The sequence below is a fragment of the Zingiber officinale genome, chromosome 3B (assembly GCF_018446385.1).
Source record: "Zingiber officinale cultivar Zhangliang chromosome 3B, Zo_v1.1, whole genome shotgun sequence".
NCBI lineage: Eukaryota > Viridiplantae > Streptophyta > Magnoliopsida > Zingiberales > Zingiberaceae > Zingiber > Zingiber officinale.
Window position 1 is genome coordinate 57428924 of NC_055991.1, and position 16733 is coordinate 57445656.

General features: G+C 37.9%; 1 long non-coding RNA gene across 1 annotated transcript; it reads right to left on the reverse strand.

Annotated features, from left to right (window-relative positions):
• Window positions 1-529: 529 nt before the first annotated feature.
• Window positions 530-3629, reverse strand: LOC122056503. Its single transcript, XR_006133195.1, has 2 exons — window positions 1336-3629; window positions 530-919 (listed from the first exon to the last, which is right to left on the reverse strand). It is a non-coding gene; the product is annotated as an uncharacterized LOC122056503 (long non-coding RNA).
• Window positions 3630-16733: the final 13104 nt, after the last annotated feature.

Genomic DNA, 16733 nt, shown 5'->3' on the forward strand with positions numbered 1-16733 from the left:
CGTGATTCCAACTTGTCAGTGTCTCCCTTTAGCACATGTGCTGGACTACCCCAAATCCGAATGTGTCTTAGACTAGGCTTATGCTCATTCTATAATTCTGTGGGAGTAGAAGGTACTGATTTAGAAGGTACCAACACTACAAGAAAAAAGCTAATAGACAATGCTTTAAAAGCGTTGTCTATGTGGCTGAAAAAGCGTTGTTAAAAGCACTGTTGTTAAAAGTCTGCTCAAAGACAACGCTTTAAAAGCGTTGTCATTTGTAGAAAAGACAACGCTTTTGCAACTCTTTAAAAGCGTTGTTGTTTTTTACAAAGACAATGCATAAAAAGCGTTGTCTTTTTTAAAGACAACGCATAAAAAACGTTATCTTTTTTAAAGACAACGCATAAAAATGTTGTCCTGTTTAGTAAAGATAACAGTTTCACAACACATAAAAAAGCATTATCCAAGAGGTTTTAAACTATTATCTTTTAATACCAAAGACAAATAAAAGATAAATGAAAATGAATCTACTTCAATCAATGACATATTATTAAATAAACAACCAAGATAAATATATAAATTATCATCCATACACTTTATAACAAGCATAATTACTTGCATACAAAGAAATTTTAATTTGAGACACTGAAAACTACTTCTATCGTCTACATCTTATTGCATGAACTTAAAGGATCTTTATAGATTCTACTTATCCTCTTGAATTAAATGTTCTTTACTCATTGACTTTAACCATCTTCTCACTTAAATCCCAAAGCCTTCTTGATAGTTCTTCGTCGAAGTACTTCCCAGTCACACCCATGAGGTTCAAATGTAGTACCACATAGCATGTAGTTGTTGCTCCTGTAATCATCCATACCCGAGCTATTTAGTTGAATTTTTAATACCTCCATTCACCTTCAAAATATCTGAAAAGGCACTGCACATGAAAGATTCAAGACAAAGTGTAAGTTAGTCTTGATGACCCACAAAAATGGAACAACAACAATATCTCTAGTGGATTCTATAAACTCTGAGATTCTAAAGTAGGAATCAAGACAATTTACTTAGCATTAAATCAACAAACAACACAACATAACTAATAAACCAAAAAAGTAGAACAAATTCATGGCTTAATGTACAATATCTTATATAATTAACAGCCACATTTCACTATGTGCTACCATGTCATGGTTGTGCTAGCAGAAATGTTGATGCTACTATTTTAGAATTTCACAACATCTTCCCATTGTGATGTTTGTCTAAGATAGAATGACAAAAGCACACAACCAATATGGGCAATCAATATAAATATGAACAAATCCACCTAAAACCCAAATATTTTTTTTTACATACCTCTAGGAATGATGGTCAAACTTCTATAAGTTGCACCAAGGCAGAACAAACCTGTGTATCAAAGAAAACAAACATAGATCGGTGAAAGATCAAAAAGCTTAAGGTAAAAATACTTAAGCAACACATAAGTTTGGATTCATTAAAGAACTCTTTTTTCTCACAGATACATATCCAACATCCTTACCAATCACTCAAAGTTATTAGATTTATTTGAGAACTCTCCGCTTTCAAACAAATTTTAACAAAAAAGAAAAGTTATTAGGCCCATGCAATTTTCTAAGAGAATGGAGATAAATGATGACGGACCTCTCTCTTGATATATGCAGCCATGGACTTTTATTTTTCTATATTCTGCATCTTAATCCTCCATATTCTAATCAAGTAGTTTAATGTGGTTTCTCAAGGCAACTCTAATAAATAAGGTACAACAGAAACAAAACTACACTCGGATAATTAATGATGAAATTATTCCTATTCTCCGCTGCAGGTGGGAAATCACACCAACATGGTGGTATCGTGATGCTTAAACAAACACAATTTGTTTTACACATTGCTCAGCTGACTTTTGTCCAAGTGACCACCTTGTGCCGCTTTGGAAAGGTCCAAAGGTCTCCAGTTCTAAGAACAATAGTGTGTCAAAGAGAGCCAAATTCTGAAACATATTAGAGCGAAATGAGTCAATTTGATAGAAGCCCTTAAAACCAAAATACAAAGCGAAGGAAAAAAACTGAAAGCCCTGGGATCAACTTGCTTGGGTTAGGGTCAAATATTCAACACCCAAATTAACAGCTAAGAATCCAAACTCGACTTTTAAAATCTCTTTAGAACATCTAATACATGTAATGAGTTATACTAATGGATAACCATGTTGACCATAAACACACTAGTTCTTATATGGTTAAATTATAAATTGATATAGAAGCCAATCATAAACTATAGAAAACTTTTAGAATGGAACACATATCTAGTTGTGTTATGTGCGTCGAACAAGCAAACTGAGGGAAAACAGGCAGCAAATTATCTTATAGAATTTGAGTTAAATCCTTCGAATGGACAAAGTGAATAGCAATAAAGTGACTAAACCATAAGCAGACGCAAGGATGTTAAAGAGAAAACATAGGTATGGATAAAATGCAATGGAAGTCCACACTTCCTGAGTTCCAAATTTCTTTGAATGGATTATGTTTCAAGAAACTTTCCAAAATAACATAATATGGCTTCAAGACCGACCCAATGACAAGCTTCAATAAGATTCTAGAAGTGCATAGTTTATGATTCTGGAAGTGCATAGTTTATAGACAAGGTAATGGACAAGTTGAATAAATTTGAGTCGCAAAAATTTAGGAAATATTAGAAATAAACTTCCACATGAATAAATTTGTCAAAATTCAACTAATCTAATCTAATCTAACCTAAAGCATTCAACTAACTAATCATCACAAGAATTCAAACCAAAGAAGATGCAAGTTTAGAAACTAACTAATGAAAGAGGCATTTCATCAAACACATAACGAGCGAGAATTCAATTAAGCAAAATACATGCAATTCTTAACATGGGAGAATAGCTACGTTACAATTCAACAATCAACAAGAATAACACAATTCAACATAGATAGAAATAACCCAATGTTGTAGGCATGGATTGGAATAGAACTCTCCTCTTTGAATCCATAGTGGAGAGGGGGCTGCTGGATGGAGCTTCTCTGATGGCCAATCTGTCGGTGAAGGCTATGGACGAAGTGGATGGCTGCTCGTCGATGGAGAATGAAACCTTCTCTTCGAATCTGAAGATAAAGGGGTTGTTGAAGGATGGATGAACTCTCCTCTTCAAATCCAAAGAGGAGAGGGCCTGCTGGCTAGTGATGAAGCTTTACTCTTCAAATCCGAAATGGAGAGGTGGAAGGAAACTAGTGGTGGCGAAGAAACTCTACTAATCAGGAGAGGGTGATGTAGAGTTCGGTGGTGGAGCCTCTCCCAATTGGAAGAAGCTGTGGGCTAAAGATGAAGGCATCGTGAGATGGCTTTCAGATCTGGAAGCTTTGTGAGAAGACCTTGCCGTCAACGACGAGGAAGATGGTAGAGGAGATGAGATGGCCTGCGGATTCTGGGATGAAGCTCCTATTGTGTGCGTTAGCGTCGGCTGTAGATGAGATGGAGGCGGAAAAGGGAGCCTGTCCTCTCCCAATCGGGTAGAGGAAGAGAATGAGGGACGCCGACAGTGATGGAGAAGGTGAGAGATGATCGAAGTTGTGAGAGGGGTGCGAGTGAGTGAAACCTAGGAGTTTTTCAACTCCTTACTTGATCCAACGGTTTGTATCATTTTAGATTTAATTTAGATGAGAACTTAACAATAGACAACACTAAAAAAATGATAATAGACAACGGCTTTTCAAGAAGTGTTGTTGTTGACCCATAAAAATCACTAAAAGACAACGGTTTTTAAAAAAGTGTTGTCTATTAATAAGAAAATAAAGAAATAGACAAGATTTTTCACTAAAAGCGTTGTTAAAAAAAACGACAACGTTTTTTAAAAAAAATGTTGTCTTTTAAGTATTGTAAAAGCCCAATTTTCTTGTAGTGCAAGTTTAGAATGTGCGCTATTGTTTCCAAGGCATATCCCCAAAATGAATTTGTTAATTCTGAATAACTCATCATCAATCTAACCATTTTCATAAGAGTTCTATTCCTTCGTTCTGTCATACCGTTCTGTTGGGGTGTACCAGGTGCAGACAATTGGGATTGAATCCCAACCTCTGATAAGTAATTCCTAAACTCTCTAAAGAGGTATTTGCCACCACGATCAGACCGTAGTGTCTTGATACTTTTACCATGACGTTTCTCCACATCAGCCTTGTACTCTTTGAACTTATCAAAGCATTCAGAATTGTGGCACATCAAGTAAATGTATCCGTATCTCGAATAATCCTCCATAAAAGAGATAAAATATTCATAACCACCTCTTGCCTGGATTGACATAGGACCACACAAATCAGAATGAACCAGTTCTAACGTATTTTTGGCTCTATACCCCTTGGCCTTAAAAGGTCTCTTGGTCATTTTACCTTCCAAGCAAGATTCGCAAGTTGGAAAGTTTTCCAACACTAATGAACCCAAGAGTCCATAAGCTATGAGCCTCTAAATCCTACTCAAGTTAATATGACCAAGGCTTAGATGCGAAAGATATGTTTGGTTCATTTTCGAAGGTTCCTTTCTCTTATTAGAATTAGAAGATGTGTTATTAATTTCCATTTGTTCCTTTATGGGAGAAATTGGATTTAAAGTATACAAATTACCTACTAATGTACCAGAACAGATAATAACCCTATTCTTCTTGATAACTACTTTGTCATCAAAAGAAATAGAATATCCATCCACAAAGAATTTAGAAACTGAAATTAAAATTTTTCTAAAAGTTGGTACATAAAGATAATTTCTCAAAACCAAACTTCTATTCCTATCAAATGATAAGTAGATGTCTCCCACTGCAACAACCGCCACCTTTGTAGCATTGCCCATGTAGACAGTTATCTCTCCTTCATATAGTCGACGGGTTTCCTAGAACCCCTGCAATGTATTGCAGACATGATCAGTGGCTCCTATATCTACACACCAGGTGCTGGTAGATAACACTGCTAAACATGTTTCAACTACGAGAGAATAAGATATACCTTTATTGTTCTGATTCCTACGAGGACAGTCTGCCTTCCAATGTCCAGTCTGCTTGCAGATGAAGCACTTGACCTTTGGCTTCTTCACTCCAGCTTTAGGTCTAGTACCTAGAGATCTCTTCTTTACTGAGCCAGCTTGTTTCTTCTTCTTCTTGCCTTTCGACTTAGAAGTAGAAACATTTTCAGCAAAGTGAATTTCAGAACTATGACGAAATATACCTTCTGCTGCCTGTAGTTCTGTCAGAAGTTCCACCAATGTATAAGCCCTTTTGTTCATGTTATAGTTCAGGCGGAACTGTTCAAAACTTCTGGGTAGCGTTTGGAGTATAATATCGACCTGGGCTTCCCCATCGATTTCAGCTCCAAGGATCTGTATTTCGTTCAGATAAGCCATCATCTTGAGGATATGATCCCTAATAGGTGTCACCACTGACATGGTGGCTGACATTAACTTTCTCATTGCCTCTTGCCTAGCAGCCCGATTCTGGTGTCCGAAGAGTTCTTTGAGATTGTTCATCATTTCATAAGCAGTTGGTAAATCCTGATGCTGATGTTGCAGCACATTTGACATTAAAGCCAAAATGTAACACTGCGCCATCTCATCTGCCTTTACCCATTTCTTATGAGCCTCAATCTCCTCTTCACTAGAATCACTATTAGGCACATTAGGGCAGACCTCCAATAATACAAACTTATAGCCTTCAGCAGTTAGGACAATATCCAGGTTTCTTTTCCAATCTATGTAATTGGGACCAGTAAGTTTGTTCTCTTTCAGTATAATGGTTAGTGGGTTGAAAGTCATCCTAAGAATCACAAAATAAACTTTGGTCAAGACTCTAAATTTAGAATAATATTGATTCCTCAAACAATACTATTTAAATTTACTAACACCTCAAACATCGTGAATTTTGCATGCCACGATAGTGTGGACGTATACAAAATCAAACATTTGTAAGAGGAGGTTTTACCCATTAATTTTATTCTTGTCAACCTAACTTTATGACAAATAAAATTAATAGTTAGTTTTTCCTTCGGTCACACAAATAATAGCAGTGACTCCGATGGGGAGGATACTATCAAATGTTCCTAAGTGTATATCATTACTTGATACTTAGTCCATTAAATAGGATTGTGCCCCTTCAGATGGAGAAGATCACACGCTCCTAAATAATTTCCTATAACCATCCAGAAAGGAAGTTTGATCTAGTGATCTGCAAACAAACTCATCCGATGGGGAGGGAGGCACTCAGAGCCAACACGCAAGTTTGTCGCATCACTTACAAACCAATAATGGAGACCGTGAAATTTATTTACTAATCCCTCTCCCACTTAGTTATTTAGAGTGAGGAATTTTAACTATGCAAGCACGCATCACAGCAAATAAAGCAACAAATATAGAAAAATAATTTTCAAACTATTATGGCATTTTCCATCACTGTCCTCCGTGTGCTCCCAACCCTAGCTGCTGCCATCTTTAGCCACCGCAATCGGGTCCAGTCGTCGCATCCATCTTGCTTCTTTTCCCGCTGCGTCTCTGGCCCTCAAAAAGTACCATGCCTTGCAAGAATACGATCCGCGACAAAAATAGAATTTTACATATATCGATCCTATATTTCACAAAGGAATGTACATGTAATCTAGATCGAAAAAAAAATGTAAAATCCTAAAACTAATACAGCTCCAGCTGTATTTAATACATACAATCATGCACACACAAAAATACCCTTAACATGTCCAAGGGTCCAATCACACACAATATCTATAAATAATAATAGTTGGAGCCTACAACCACAGAGTTAGCACATCCTACTATTATACTACCTAATTTATATATGACATGTGCATAATTAAACTGAAAACCAAACACATAGAGGCAAACCCTAGCTCTGATACCAATTGTTGGTTGATACTTGGAATATCGTACTGGTTCCCCTGTACAAAAATTTTGTACAAGTCCTGAATCATTCCTAACAACCTATTGTGTTCTTTAGAAATTAAGTTAGGAATCGCAAGCGGAACTTAACATTATTGATTCCAAATTTAACTTATCTGTTCTTAGAGGTTTAGACTTGGATCACAAACGATGCTTAACATTATTAATCCAAGTCCACCCATGTTACAAAGTTGATTAAATATTTATTTCTAAAATTGACTTCCAGGTTAAACATGGCGAGACACTAGGCCTTCTTGGTTATGGGATCATACACCATTTCTTTGACAAAGCCTTTTAAAGAAATTCAATATTTAATCTCCTTATAGTAACCCTAGGTTTAACCAAAAAGAACAATCGAATCACAAGATCGAAAAAGAAAAGAAAAGAACACAAAACTTGAATCACAAATTTGAAACCTAGAATCATATGCCTCTTGTGTTTGGTATTTCAGAATCTATACAAAGAAAACTAGTATGATGCGGAATAGAATTACTAGTTATACCTTTCTTTGTAAGCAACAACCTCTTGTTCTTCTAATGTATTCCTCTTCTTATCTCAGACGTTGTGAGGGCAACGATCTACCGAGATGAGAATCCACCAAGCCTCCTTCTTCCTTCTTCCAAGTTTCGACCAAGCACCTTTCTCCAAGAAATAGCAAGTCTCGACCACCAACCAAGCTCCAAGGGATACAAGAACAAAGCCTCCTTTCTCTCCTTCTTCTCCTAGCAAGAACCGGCCACCACAAGAACTCCAAGAAGGGGATGTACCGGCCACTAAAGAAGAAGAGAAAAGAAGAAGAAAATAGGGCAAGCCACACACCAAGGAAGAGAGGAGAAACTATAGAAGTTATGTTGTAAGGTGAGGCACCTCTACCCCCTCTTTTATATTCCTTGGTCTTGGCATATAAGGAAATTTAATTATAATTAAAATTCCCTTATTCTCCTTGCCATTGGTTAATAAGGAAATTTTAATTAAAAACTCCTTATTAAACCTCTAATGGTTGGCCCCTTCAATTGCTCCAAATAAGGCAAGTTTTAAACACAAAATTAAAACTTCCTTATTTGTTTCCAGAAATTTTAAAATAAAAATTTCTCTAATAATTTTTCCCTTCATGGTTGGTTATAAAAGGAAATTTTATAAATTAAAATCTCTCTATTAAAACATGTGGATGATTTCTAAAAAGGAAAGTTTTCTTTAAAATTAAAATCTTCCTCTCAATCTACAAATAAAGAAAGATATCATATCTTTTCTTAATCTTTTATAGAAACTATAAAAGGAAAGATTTAATTTTAAAACTCTCTTTTAAAATCATGAGGATGGTTACATAAAAGGAAAGTTTTATCAAAAATTAAAATCTTCCTTTTAACTACAAATAAGGAAAGATATCAAATCTTTCTCTTAATCTTTTGTAGAAAACTTATAAAAGGAAATATTTAAATTTTAAACTCTCTTTTAAACCATGGCTTCCACACTAAAAAAGATTTTAGATAAAATCCCTTTTATTTTTTATATGGCCGACCACACCAAGCTTGGGCTCCAAGCTAGGGCGGGCCACCTTTACTTGGCTCAACCTTTGGCTTGGTCGACCCAAGCTTGGACTCCAAGCTGTTGGTGCGGGAAGCATCCTATGATCGAACCCAAGTTTTGATAATGTCAAAGGGTTCAAAGTTAAGTTGTTTTATGATCTAACAGTTTGAGTGAGCTTGCAGGAAAGTCCTAAGTGTACTTAGGCAAAAGTTCTAGCTGCGGCTAGGCAGGTGGAAAACCCTAGGGGGTGGTAACCCTATGCAGAAAGTCTTGGCGGGTCAAGAGCTTCAGGCAAAAGTCCTAGGGGGTAGAAACCCTAGGTGGAAAGTCCTGGTGTCGCGAACCAGGTGGAAGACTGGACGGGTCGGGAGCAGGCATCCAGCAGAAAGTCCAGAAGCATCGAGCGCCGAGAAAAAGTCCAGTCGATCTGGAAGATCGTGCTGGCAATAGGTAAATCTCTTGAGTGGAGTAGGTGAGGACGCATTACCCGCAGAGGGAACAGTAGGCGTCGGGTCGACCTAGGATTTTCGGTAGGAAATCTGAAATCAGACCGGGACAGTCCAGAGACTGTCAATATCTTATTTATAATTATTATGTGCTAACTTTGTTTTGTTGGGTATGTGTTTGGGACTAACACATTCTGCAGGAACAAAGAAGCAACCTTAAGCCCCGAATGAACAGTGTCTGAGGCGCCTCCATGGAGCTTGGAGGCACCTCAGGTGCAAGGCTGAAGGTTGCTGCGTAGCAGGCCTAGAGGCGCCTTAGACCGAGCTGGAGGCGTCTTAGACCGCAGCTTGGAGGCACCTTGGAGTGGCTTGGAGGCGCCTTCGAGTGGATGAGGTGCGACCGATTCTGTGTTGATCCACGCGGGCGACTTGGGAGGGTTAGAGGCGCCTTGGATGGTGCTGGAGGTGCCTTCAACAGTGCATAAAAGGAGGTCATGAGGCAGCACTCAGTACAACGAATTCCAAAGCAATCTCTTCTTGTATGCTGCGAACTAGATGACCCAGAAGTGCTGCTACAAGTGTTCAACAACCCGGAGCTTCAAATTTATCATTTCTTATTGTTGGTATAATTTTTATAGCTTTTTATTGTACTTAGATTGTAATAATTTTACGCGATATAGTTATTGCCCACAGAAAGCGATCAATGATCACGGGCATTGGAGTAGGAGTCGCCCTAGGCTCCGAACCAAGTAAAACCTTGGTGTCGTTTGTGTGATTGCTTATTTCTTTGTTTCCGCTGCATTACTCGATCCGTTTTTAATTCTGAAACGCGTGAAATAGCCACGAGCGCTATTCACCCCCTCCCCCTCTAGCGCTTTCGATCCAACAATTTGTATCAGAGTGGGGTAGCTTCGATTTGGTGCAACCACCAATCAAGCAATTTTTCATGGTATTTTCAGTTTTTTCGGAGTCGATCGGAATTAGTATAATTACTATATTCCGATCTATTTCTCGCTCAAATCAATTTTTGCTCGAAGTTGGTGCAACACCACTCGAGTTCATTTTTTTTCTTTATACATCCCGCACTCTAATCCAAGACCCAGTCTTGGAACAGATTTTTTTTGTGTGTGCTGGTTTTAAAATGGCACTTCAAGAAGGTTATAGCACCGCTCGACCACCGCTCTTCACCGGAGACGATTTCGGGTACTGGAAGGACCGGATGGAGGCGTACTTGCAAACCCAGTTCAAAGTTTGGATGATCACCAAGACAGGCCTCGAATTCCCACTTGACAGCTCAGGCAGATTAGTATCATACCAGAACTATGACGCATCCTTAATAAAGAAAGTAGAGGCGAACGCAAAGGCAACCTGCATACTCCAGTGTGGTCTAACAAAGGAGGAACTCAACAGAGTAGGATCATTCTCAAGTGCAAAGGAGCTATGGGAGAAGCTAATCGAACTACATGAGGGTACATCAGAAACCAAGGTAAGCAAACGAGATTTGCTTTTCAATAAATTATATAATATCAAGCTACAAGAAGGTGAGACGGCTACCCAACTCCACGCCCGGATACAAGACCTACTCAACGGTCTACACGCAATCGGACAGAAGGTAGAGAACCAAGATATTTTGAGGTATGCCTTAAACGCCTTTCCAATGAACATTTTGTGGGCATCCATGGTAGATGTCTACAAGGTTTCTAAGGACCTCTCTTCTATAAAATTAGATGAGCTATTTGTCGAGTTTGAATTACATGAACAGGTTAACTCACATCCGGCCGAGAAAGGTTTGGCTTTGGTTACAGGTGCAGGAAGAGTGCGTGAGACTAAATCAAAGCGCAGAACCGAACTAGAGTTTGAAGAAGAAGAATCAGTTTCGGGCGACGACGACGACGAAATCACAACCGAGCTCATCAACCTGGTAAAGAAACTGTACAAGAAAAAGAAAGGTTTCAACAAGAAGGACCTAAAGAAGGCAATTCAAACCAAGGAAGCTCAACCAAAGGTGAAGTTAAAGGTAAAGTGCTATAGGTGCAATCAAAAGGGGCACATCAAGGTGAACTGCCCAAACCAGAAAGATCCGAAGAAACCAAGAAGAAAGAAGGCCCTAAAGGCGACATGGGACGAGTCTTCTTCAGAGGAGTCTGACGACGAAGAGCTCTAACAAACAAGTTTTCTCGCGATGATGGCCCAGGATGACACCGACAAATCCGGAAGCGAGGACGAATCGAAAGCCAAGTCCGAGAGAAGTCACGGATCCGTATCCGTTTCCGAAGGGCCTGATTCCGCTGTAAGTATCCCGCGTTTACATAATCTAGTAAATTACTTAATTCAAAAATTAGCAAAGTCTAATATTAGGGTCAAGTCACTTCTAAAGGAGGTAGCAGCCCTTAAAGAAGTGGCTATCTCCAAACCCTTGCCTGACCCAGTTCAGACTGGAAATTCAACTCAAGTCCAAAAGCTTAAGGAAGAAAATTCTAGTCTGAAAACTCAGGTCAAGGATTTGAAGAAGACATTAGAACGGTTTTCTTTGGGCTCCAAGAACCTTGACCTAATTCTTGGGACACAAAGAGTCGTTTACAACAAATCAAGATTAGGTTTTAAAACCAAAAATAAATATCGATCCTATCTAACCTTAGTCAACAGAACAAATAGAAAAGTGGTCCAAGCATGAGTACCTAAGTCCAACTTGGTCAATCAAGTTGACTTGGTCAATATTGGGTTCCCAAGGATCAAGTACATTACCTTGATAGACCATATCGAGGCTATGATCCAGGGGGAGCCAAAAGGAAAATCGTATTAATAAACAAATAAATAATTAAAAGAACATAATTAAAATATAATTAAATTAAAAGTAAAAACTTAAATCTAATCTATAGAAATATATAAAATTATCAATAATTTAAGTGGGGGCTCCAGAATAACTGTCACCTCTAAAACTAACCTACCCGGCAGGGTAACCCAAACCAAGCTACCCCGCAGGGTAATTAGAACTAATTAGAAAGGGAATAAGTTTAACTTGACCTATGGTACTGGTAAAATTTTGGATGATAGTACGTTAGGGAAACTTAGTCTATGCATGTCTAGGAAGATATGGTTTCGACCTGGTGCATTTGGCTAAGTAGAACTAATCGAAACTACCCTTTATGGATCCTAACCAGTTAGACCAAGGTTTTGTATTAAGTTCAGTGGATAGGACTATTTGGAAAACCTCGAAGGCATGGTTACTTTAATGATGTCCAAGTGACTCACCATAGCCCAGAAGTTTATCCAAAGAATGCTTATTTGTTGAGCCCAAAGCTAAACATGAATCTAACATAAAGTTAAACCAAACTCTATAATTGAACCCAATTCATCTCACGAAAATTATAGGATCCCCTGATTGAAAATTTTAGATTGGGTGAGATGACTAAGGATCAAATTAAATTATTAAAATCAAATTAAATTATTAAAATCAAATTAAATTATTAAAATCAAATTAAATTAAATTAATAAAATCAAATTAAATCAAATTAATAAAATAAAAAAAATGTTAAAACTTATTTAAAATGTTTTAAAAACTTATTTAAAAACCTATTTAAAATGTTTTAAAAACTTGTTTAAAAACCTATTTAAAATGTTTTAAAAAATTGTTTAAAAACTTATTTAAAATATTTTTAAAACTTATTTAAAATGTTTTTAAAAACTTATTTAAAATGTTTTAAAAACTTATTTAAAATGTTTTAAAAAATTATTTAAAAACTTATTTAAAATGTTTTAAAAAACTTATTTAAAATGTTTTAAAAAACTTATTTAAAAACTTATTTAACATGTTTTAAAAACTTATTTAAAATATTTTAAAAACTTATTTAACATGTTTTAAAAAACTTATTTAAAAACTTATTTAACATGTTTTAAAAAAGCTTATTTAAAAACTTATTTAAAATGGTTTAAAAACTTATTTAAAATGTTTTAAAAATTTATTTAAAAACTTATTTAAAATGTTTTAAAAATTTATTTAAAAACTTATTTTAAAATTCTTTTAACAAACAAACAAAGAAAAAAAATCTGAAATGGCGCCTAATGAAGGCGCCTCTACGACGGCAGAGGCGCCCTCTAGGATAGGCGGGAAAACTCCCACCGAAATCATCTGAGGCGCCTCGGACCAAGTCCGAGGCGGCGCCCTAAACTCTCCATTGGAGGCGCCTTCAACGTGCTTGGAGGCGCCTTCAACACAAAAATAGGCAGCAAACAGGGAGCTCGCTGCAGTTTGTCTTCTTGCCGAAATGTTCAATCCAAGGCGCCTTAAACTTAGACTTAGATCTCTACCCTTCAACTCTTTCAAATACCCTACAATGCCTCCTAGGTATACTCTAAACTATTTGAAGTCATCTTTTACATAGTTTTAGTGCTTGTTTTGCAAATCTTTATGTAAATGGTTGAAATTAGGAAACGACGCAATGTTGCGTCCACCTCAGGTACGACCCCGTCCACTGACGCTAGATTCTCTACTGAGCAGCATAGGATTAGTTTTTCGCAACATTCATACTCTGTCATCAAGTGTATATACCTAAATAGACCTTGTTTCACAAGTTATTGTCCATCTGTTATAGAGATGATTGCCCACTATCAGTTGGACAGACAAGTTTACTGCAGTCATGCAGTAAACCGAGATCTATGTGCCTAGTTTTATAACAACCTTGAGAAGGTTGATGATTTGATCTATTCCACCAGGGTTGGTGGAAAGGACATCTAGTTTACCCCTTCTCTATTATGCACTAGCCTAGAGCTTAGACAGTCGGCATCCCCTTTCCTGTGCTACCCTAGTAGGGATCTACCATTTGACGACCCATACTCCCACATTACTCTAGATACACTCTATGAGTACTTTTTTGGTGGGGAGAGACCACTTGGAGTCTCTGACTTCAGGTCGATGTCTCTCAGAGTGCATGATTATATCATGTATAGAGTCCTCACTGCATGCATACTACCCATCACATCTCGGGACGTCCCGAAGATGCGACCATCCCATTCCTTCTTTTTGTACACATTATGTCATCATTTAGAGATAGACATTGCATTACATATGTTCTCAAACATAGTTCATGCAGCCAGTCTTGTCACATCCAGAGTAGTTCATATGCCCTACTGCCATGTACTGACATCCATCTTTTCGACGATAGAGGACGTAGATGTGACTCGGGGGGCGGTCATTCCTCTTACCCGTTACGATGAGTTTGGGCTAGGTTCTTTTAGATTAGCACATATAGATGTCACTGCTCAGGGGGTCCAAGCATGGGTGGGCAGGCCTCCGCCAGCCGACCCAGCCGAGGATGAGCCAGTTGCTCCGAGAGGGCCTGAGACAGACGCCGAGTTCTTTGCCTTCTTTGCTTCAGCCGAGGGAGAGGATGTATTAGAGTTCACAGCCAAGGATTTTCATGGACAACCCTCTAATTTGGTAGGGCCCTCGACCTCGACTCGATGATCCACCTCCTTCGCTGTTGAGGACCGACTCACACATCTCGAGGCTTACTCCGCTCAGACACGACGGCTTATGTTGGATGAGTTCTGCATGCTTCGCACAAACATAGCTTCCGGCTTTGCCTCTCTTCGTCAGGGACAGCCTGCTCCCGAGCAGCCTCTTGCACCACCTCCAGTTGACGACCCTCCAGCTGATGATCCTACTTATTGATACTATCTTTTCATGTGTTATACTTTGGACTTTGGACACAGACACATTCATCTGCTACTATTATCTAGTTAAACTCTTATCGATTAGAGTTTAGTTACACAACCTAACTTTCTGCTTACTAGTTTTTTATTTTAAGTTACTTATTTCTGCACATCTAGTTAAACTCTTGCTTAGTTTCTTTTATAAAACTTCTAAGAAAAATGTTGATTTCAAAATCCCAATTTTATTAGACTTTTCAAGATTTGGACTTAGCCTAGGCACTTACCTTTAGATATCATGTTCCCCTAGTATCAGCTAGAGCATCTCACAAGCACACTAGATATAACTTGTTTGTGATTGAAAAAACTTAGAATGGCATGAGATGCATAGGGTACAGCCTGGACTTCAGAATACTTATTTTTTTTGCATCACAGTAAGTCTGGGCGTTAAATACCAAAAATATAGTAATCAAGTTAAGTCATCCATCCCTAGTCAAATCTAACTGGATTTTCAACTTAACTTGACTAACCAAGTGAAAGTTGTTACCCTCTAGGTAAGCAGTTAGTAGCTAATGGTTAGACATGTGGGCCAGGGGACTAAATGATTACTTTTAATTACTCATGCTTGGACATTAGGACTACTTGAATCTGAATGGATGACCTTAACTTAAAGTTTTATAAGTGAAGCTCCTCCCTCTTTGCAGCTAAAATTTAACTAAGTCTTTCAAAACCTATCTTTTCTTAAGAACCTTTAGCTATTTTTGCAAAAGCGCCTTTTTCGAATAACATTTCCAAAGCTATTTTTCCATCATTTTCGAATAACATCTCCAAAACTACTTTTGCAAAAGCATCTTTTTCGAATTTAAACTACGTGTTTTCAACTAAGTGTTTTCAAAGACTCATTAAAATGTTAGCTAAGTGTTTTCAAATATTTTGGACAAATGCCTTCAAACTTAAACCTTTAAAGCTATCTTAAAAGCTCTTCTTTGAATCCTTAACATTTACCTAGCTAAATGTTTTATAAAGAATATAAGTATTTTTCTAAATGATTCTGATTAAGTACTTCTAAGTTTAACTAAGGATTTTTCAAAAAAGCAAAAAGCATTTTATCTAAGTATCTTGATTAGCTAAAATTTCAATAACTTCTAATTTCTTCTTTCTTAGCTAAAAAATCCTACAAGAACATTTACTCTTCATTTTTTTCCATGTACTCTGATTCATATTACTCTTCTTGTATTTTGATGTATGAAAAAGGGGGAGAGTAGAAAATTCATAAAGAAAAAGTAGAAAATTCATAAAGAAAAGAAATTCATAAATTAAGGGGGAGCATAAATTCAAAAACTAAGGGGGTCTCTTATACTTGTACTATCTATTTACTAGTGTTATCTCTACCTTTTCTTTACTGTCTTTTACTTAATTTTGAATTTCAGTTGTCATAATCAAAAAGGGGGAGATTGTTGGTGCGGAAAGCATCCGACGATCGAACCCAAGTTTTGATAATGGTAAAGGGTTCAAAGTTAAGTTGTTTTGTGATCTAACAGTTTGAGTGAGCTTGCAGGAAAGTCCTAAGTGTACTTAGGCAAAAGTACTAACTACGGCTAGGCAGGTGGAAAACCCTAGGGGGTGGTAACCCCAGGTCATAGGGGGTGGTAACCCTATGCGAAAAGTCTTGGCGAGTCGAGAGCTTCAGGCAAAAGTCCTAGGGGGTGGAAACCCTAGGTGGAAAGTCCTGGTGTCGCGAACCAGGTGGAAGACTGGACGGGTCGGGAGCGAGCATCCAGCAGAAAGTCTGGAAGCATCGAGCGCTGAATAAAAATCCAGTCGATCTGGAAGATCGTGCTGGCAATAGGTAAATCTCCTGAGTGGAGTAGGTGAGGACGCGTTCCCCGCAGAGGGAACAGTAGGCGTCGGGTCGACCTAGGATTTTCAGTAGGAAATCCGAAGTCAAACTCGGACAGTCCAGAGACTGTCAATATCTTATTTATAATTATTATGTGCTAACTTTGTTTAGCAGGGTATGTGTTTGGGACTAACACATTCTGCAGGAACAAAGAAGCAACCTTAAGCCTCGAATGAATAGTGCCCGAGGCGCCTCCATGGAGCTTGGAGGCGTCTCAGGTGCAAGGCTGAAGGTAGCTGCGCAGCAGGCCTGGAGGCGCCTTAGACCGAGTTGGA